The 7,147-nt window shown below is 41.1% G+C and overlaps 1 protein-coding gene across 1 annotated transcript in view; it reads right to left on the bottom strand.

Moving 5' to 3' along the window:
* The window catches only part of LOC140245434 (retinoic acid receptor alpha-like), a 101,762-nt gene extending 95,551 nt beyond the window's left edge, over nt 1-6,211 (bottom strand). Inside the window, exon 1 of the mRNA XM_072325015.1 lies at nt 6,100-6,211. The gene's annotated coding sequence lies outside the window, so the exon portion shown is untranslated. The remainder of the gene's footprint in view (nt 1-6,099) is intronic.
* Nucleotides 6,212-7,147: the final 936 nt, after the last annotated feature.

Genomic DNA, 7,147 nt, shown 5'->3' with positions numbered 1-7,147 from the left:
GGGCATTGTTGATCCAAAAACGCATCATCAACTCAGCTCTAAGAGGACACAATTAATCATGCAAAAGTGCAAGCAGACGTGCCCAGACTGACCGGCTGGCTCGGCCAAATCGGTCAGCGCGATAGGCTGCATTCCGATCAGGAATTACGACTCCTCCCTCACCTCCATCCCCCCCCCCCCCCCCCCACAGATCTTTGTCTCTTACACCTGTGACAATAAGAAGTCCTTAATTAGCATCGAACAGCGGTTGAGGGACATACTACAAATTAAACGCAGCCTAGCTGCCATTGAAATGCCCAAATATAAAGCTGCGTATATTCATCCGCAGAATGCCATCGTTTACATGGGGTGTGAAGATGTGGCCTCACGCTACCTCTCTCTGTAACTGACCAACAAGTGACCATTGCCTTGGTCCCACTGCACTAGATCCAAGGTCTCAGGGGCTCCTTTTCAAACAGGTATTATGTGGGCAGAGTTGCGGCATCAGCTTCAACGAGGTAGTCACCCAAATTCGGCAAGGCAACACAAAGGACTTTCTAATAGGATTTTCTCCTTGATTGCCACGTACGCAAGGCCACATGAAATTATGTTTCGACGTTATGTATGCCACATTATAAATGTTCTAATCCTGTATGTTATATCATGTTTTATTAGGTCGACATAAGTACTGGTCGGAGATAGGTCATAATTCAATGGCAAAATTTATATTGCCTGCAGTAATGTCAGGTCAGGTAATATAATTCCTGAATTTGACTGGCTGCCAACAGGGTTAGAATGAAATAATGGGTATTCATGTTGGCCAAAAAAATAACAAATATTGCCTTGTCTACTGTTAAAAAAAAAAAATAACATTTAATAGTCCCTTGCGAGTTATATATTTCCCCTTGAGGCATCTTCGCTCAGACCCCTTCATGTATGCCATTTTCACATGTTATATCATGTATGTCGCAAGATTCAGTTGATAGGCACAATGAAATGTTTATCAAATAAATCTGACCACTTTGTTTTTGAGATGACTGAGAAAATGGAAAAATATTGATGTATTCCTGTATCGTGGCAAATACTAAGGTCCATCCTCTTTCCACTGTTTAAGGCATCCTTGTTACTTTAGGAGAAAATCTGACATATGAAGCTTTGATTGCTATCGCTAGGGTTAGATGAAATGGGATAAAAAATAGGTGTGTCTACCATTACAAAAAAAAAAGAAACAACAACAAACACATCCAAGTCCTTCTACCAATATCCACATTTGACATCTAATTTGCATTAAATGTCAACGTTCTACATAATCCGTCCTCTCCATCTCGGGTTGATGCCTGAATGAATGGGGTGGGGTAAGGGTGGGGGATGAATAAACTGAAAGCAGCTAGTAGCACTTAGTTTGTTTATGTCATTTCTGCCGTCCAGAAATAGCACCGCACTTCAGACGAGGGAATTCACCCCGAGAGAAAAACAAAGTCAGATATGACATGCAGACTTTTGAATACAGGGCAGCCACGTGAAAAGTTACATATCAAACGGTAATGTGAGTGGAATTAGATAAATATGAAAGCCAATCATTTTCAATCCGAGTGAGCAATGGAACATGGCATGTTAATGGCCTCTTAAACAAGCCGTCTGAGAACTTATCTGCCATGTCTCTGACTAAAGATTTCCACATATTGCTTTGGATGATGGATTTACACACCCAAGCACTCAAGCGCCCACACACATGTACATACACACACATATACACATGCACACACATACACACAAACACCCCCCCCAAAAAAAAAAAAAGGTCCAAAGAGTTTCCCCACATCTTAGATGATGTGCTGCAATAAATCGTCTTTGATTCATCTCAATATCAGGCGCACTGAGAACACTATTTTTGTGAGAAAGCGGACGATTGATATTTCACAATGATGCCTACGTCAGACGGTTTACTCAACCACATCTTAATATTAACTGACGTAACATGCAAAACAAACATTCTTGTACATTTGTCTGATGTCCTCGGTACTTCTTGCTGGTACATCATTTCAGAATGCAGAGGTTTCCATTCAATTCCAAACTTTCTCATGTGGGGGGGCGAGAATATTCTCCCTGACGAACAATGTCTGCATGGAAGCAGGGTGAGGTCTCGCCCATGTTGGATGATGCCATTGACCTTTTTTCAGAGACTGGTCCGGCAGAAGGCTTCTGCGTAGACGTGCATGCAGAGGCAGACAGACAAAAGGACATATGTGCTGCCCTGTCCCCCTAAGTACACATGACTTTCGAGGACCACCAAAGATAGTCACTGAGCACATAACCAGGTGGAGTGTGCCTTGTGAATGATGTTAGTGCATGTGTGTGTGGCGGGGGGGGGGGGGGGAGGGGGAGGCTCAGCAGAGGGTGGGGAGGAGGAGGCTCAGCAGAGGGTGGGGCGGGGAGAGCTGCGAGTAGGGGGAGGGGGAGGGAGGAATGTGGAGAAAGAAGAAGAAGATGATGGATGTTTTTCAAGGAGTGTTAAAACTTGATATGGCACTGGAAATTGCATAAATCAACTCTGAATCTAAGATGTTGGTTAACTTGGACAGCTGAATTTCATGGAAAATAACTGTTTTTAATTTTTTTGAACAGTTATGGTTTAGACACAAAAAGAGCTACTATATGTTTAGAAATACAAGTGTGTGTAACCTTGTCTACTACATCTTTTGAAAGTTCTGTTATCAGGCATTTATTATGCCGTACATAATAAATAATTTTCAACCTCCTAGTTAAAACAGCTCATTGTCTACTATGAAACAATACCTACATAGGAATTTGAGGACACTCATCATAAAACATCCTTGCCAAAAAGTTAGTCAGATACTGGTATACATTTAGTTCTGTATTCATTAAACTGCTGCAGAGCTTCCTTCGACAATGACGCATTTCCAATTCATTAGCAATGAGCATGGAGACTGTATGGTATCATGCATACGAGGTAGTGATTATCAATTTATCAGTTCTCTTGTATAGTTTAATGTTCAAGGAACATGTGTATACAGTGGTCAATATCATCATCGCCATGGCTAACATTTTTCAGAAGACTAAAAGGTTTGATGTCAGGATTAATTGGCTGACTGATAAGAGGCCATCTTTATCACCTTTCCCCCACTCTCAACTGCAGTATCATGTCATATTTTTGTTCCCTTTCTTTCCTGCCAATCATGACTCTACCAACAAATTTTTCATGGGGGTTCCACTGCACCCCTTTAAAGCCTCTTGGTAAACCCCATTCACCCACCCACCCCCAACTCCAGACCCCTCTCCACACTCCAGATTCCAGCCTATTATGTCTGTGTGTATATGAGGATGGGATAAACAAAAATGGTAATGAGGATGGGATACACAAAACAACAGCAACCCCAGGAAAAGGGGGGGGGGGGGGGGTCAGTGGGCTGAGCTGTAAAGTGGCCCCACCCTTGCTATGTACACTTGACCTTTCCACATTCCCCAGAGGAGGAGAAGAAGGAGGTGGAAGGGGGCTGGACGGTCAGACAGATAAATGCCGGCGGGCTGACTGGACTCAGGCCAGACTGGGAGGACCAGACGGGGTCGGTCACTCCTTTGGACAAAGTGAGGTACTGCAGCCAGCTGCTGCTCACAGAAGTCTCTCACAATCTCTACAATCTCCATTGGCTGGAGGATCAGTCGGCATCTTGTCTGATATGCTCCTTTAGACAACTAGACTGAGTTCCTGATCCCAACATCCTTGCATCTTGCATTCAAACTCTCTCGCTCTCTCTCTCTCTCTAAGAAAAAAAAGAAAAAAAAAAAAGCAGATCCAAGCAAAAAAGTTGATCCTTTAGTTTTGGCTTTTCATTCATAAAAATACCTGTCATTGCTGCTGTTGTTGTTGTTGATGACGCAGTCTCTTCTTCTGCTGGATGGACATTCACCTTAGAAACTTCTGACCAATCAGCACTTTCCTTGATGATATGTATGCATATATGCATACATAAACACACAAACACACACACATTATGCAAGCATACACATGATTACACACCACAAATGCACATTTGCAAACATACACATGATTTCACACAACCTTGCAAATATCATGCACGCATACACAGTCAAAACATTATGAACACAGAGCCATGAAAAACTGCCAATTATCTTTTCCCATTACACATGTGGGATGCAAAAACTTTGTTGTTGTTATCATTGTTGTTGATGCTGCTGTTATTGTTGTTGTTGTTTTCCCCTTCCCCTCCCATGCACATACATGTACATGTTGTAGTTAAGCACATTGATAAAAGCATGTATGGTTGCCCATACTCAGAGTTATTCGGGCCTACACAAGGTTATCATGATATTATCGCTTAATGAACTATAATATTATGTACACATATTTTCATTTGCATCGAATGTTCTACAGCTATGTGGATCTCTCTTGCATATACTCATTTGCTATATTTTGAAATCAAGATATTAAAGTGGCTTACACAAAAAACAAACAAACAAACAAACACATCACAAAATGAAACTGGAGGGGTGGAGATTGTAAGTGACAAATCTATTTTCTTGGCTTCGTGATTGTGTTTCTGGTCACCCAATGCAAGAGAGAATGAAAATGTGGACCTTCTTGGGTGATCGATCATTTCTGTATGCTGGCCCATTCCTTTGGAATAGACTCCCACAAAACATTCGTAATCTGTCCTCTCCAAGTGAGTTTAAGAGCTCACTTAAAACCTGGGGCCCGTTGCATAAAAGTTACAATTTGGTAACTTTGCCATCCAATGGTAACTACCATGGCAACAATACTCAATAGCCAATCAAAATCAAGAATTCCATGGAAGTTACCATTGGATGGCAAAGTTACCATAGTTGTAACTTTTATGCAACGGGCCCCTGGTTATTTAGACAAGCTTTTTTGTAAACATTTCCTTTATTCCTTTTCTCATACCTCTTTTTCACTGGTATTTTCTTTCTGCCTCTCTTTCTTGCGCCATGAGCATCTATTCATGATGGATACCGGCGCATTACAAGTGTTCATATCATTATCATTATTATTATTATTATCATTACACATACTTTATTTTCATATTTTTATCGGTAATCAAAAGTTAGTTCATTTCCATAACCATGATGTGTTTCTTTCTTGCTCTATGTGTGGTCTATAGCAGTTATGTTGATTGGAGCAATGCTTGTCTTTACCTTTTTTTTTTCCCTTTTGTGTGTACGTGTGCATGTGTGTGGGTGTGTGTGCATATGTGTGTGTGTGTGTGGGGGGGGGGGGGCTTCATAGCCGATGCAACCTGCAGAGTTACTCATTGCTATTTCATCTGTTTTCATGTTCACTTATCTGTAATGTGGCTCTGTGATATTATCATGGTGACCTTGTGCCACCGAAAACCACAGAAAGTCACACAGGTCAATTTCCTGACTAGCCTGAAAATATGTGTTGTGGGTAAACATTGTTGACTTCCCATAATCGGTATTCCCCCCACAGCTCTTAGCTATCATCTGCTCGTAGTTTAGAAACATTGACTAAGCAAAAGTATTTTTGTTTTTCCAGTTTTTGCATTGGCAAGTTCCTCAAAGTCAAAGTACTTCGTAAGTATGTTTCTGTTTTTTTGTTGTTGTTTTTTTTTTTCATTTGATTCAAATTCATACCTATGAAGCACCTAACAGCATACAATAAAACCCTGAATAAAATTCAACAAAGATATAACACCTTAGGGTAAAATTGATAATGTGATGTTATGTTTGAAAGAATGTGCTAAAAGGAGAAATTCAAGTTTAAGAATAATCTGACAGCCGGGCTGCCTTTATGGTAGTTACTGCAGAGTTTTAAATACCTTCCTTCTGTAGAGAGCTCATTGAGAAGCCCATTCATTTTCTATGCAGTAACACCACAGGTTGGATATATATTGCAACTACACTGTAATTGACAAATTGCTCTTCGATGATTTAAATAATATAACAATTATTCAGATTGGATATATATCATATGTCTTATTCTAGTGGGCCAGGAATATCCAATTTTGATGAGTTGTTTGTGTCATTTTGGAGCTGATAATCTCATTCTTTCCATCATCCCTGTGTCTTCATTTTCCGCTAGATCATCCAGCAAACCATTACCTTTGAAAGAAATATGGAAGTCTTCTGATCACAGTAATGGCCACTGCCAACTCATTCCTGTAGTCCCAGACAGTCAACTTCGTGAGTTCAATGTCAGTTTAGAGCCAGTCCTGCAGGGCAGATGGAAAACAATGAAAGAAGTAGGAAAGTGACTCACTGTTCAAAGGCACTGTCATTTTTTTTTCCCCTTCATATAAGGGATTGTACGAACGGAAAGAAAGAAAACTAAAGAAAAGAACCCACATGTATAATAATACACGCCCACACGGCAAACACGAGCTGGTTGCCTCAAAAGGCGGGAAAACCAGGACTCACATTAGCGGCCGGGCTTGTCAGCGCACACGAGCCTGCCTCACCTTGAAAGTTTACACCTGTTAAGTCAACAGCACGACACGGTCCCCGCGTGCTTTCCCATCGCTTGCTGGAAGGCGACTGGAGAGAGTTCGTGATTTTTCATAACATGCATGTTAAGCGAACGGGAATTGACCGTACAGATGTTTATGAAATGTCGGTTTATGAAATGTCGGATCAGTCCCTCTGTTTGTTCATCATACCAAGGTATGTCATCGCATTCCTCCTCTCCTGAAACCCACTCCCCGGCCCCCACCCCACAAAGTTTATTCTACTCAATTAAAAACAACTGAAGATCATACTGAAAACGAGCAGCGACATGCATTTATCATTTCCTCATCTGTGGATAGGACATCTAAGGATAGAAGAATGGCACTATAAAAGAAAGGAAAATTGTGTGGTTGATAAAGAAATACACACACACACACACACACACACACACACACATGAGACTTCATACAAAGCCATTTACAGCAATGCTTCAGTCACTCACCTCCCCCCCCCCCAAATTAGGTTTGTGAAGAGCTTTTATGCCAATAAGTCTTTCACACAGAAGTAATCATTTCCAAGTCCATCAACAGAATTAGTCACTGTGACATTTTAGTGCGCAATTGAATATATATCATGATTTTGTGAAAACTGGAAAAATGGGAATCTTTACGTCACAACTGATTTATCTATCTCTGATAGAGCTGCC

Source organism: Diadema setosum, chromosome 22, assembly GCF_964275005.1.
Source record: "Diadema setosum chromosome 22, eeDiaSeto1, whole genome shotgun sequence".
In the NCBI taxonomy this organism is placed as follows: Eukaryota; Metazoa; Echinodermata; class Echinoidea; order Diadematoida; family Diadematidae; genus Diadema; species Diadema setosum.
The sequence above is the reverse complement of the archived record's forward strand: the minus strand, read 5'-3'. Positions and strand labels throughout refer to the sequence as shown.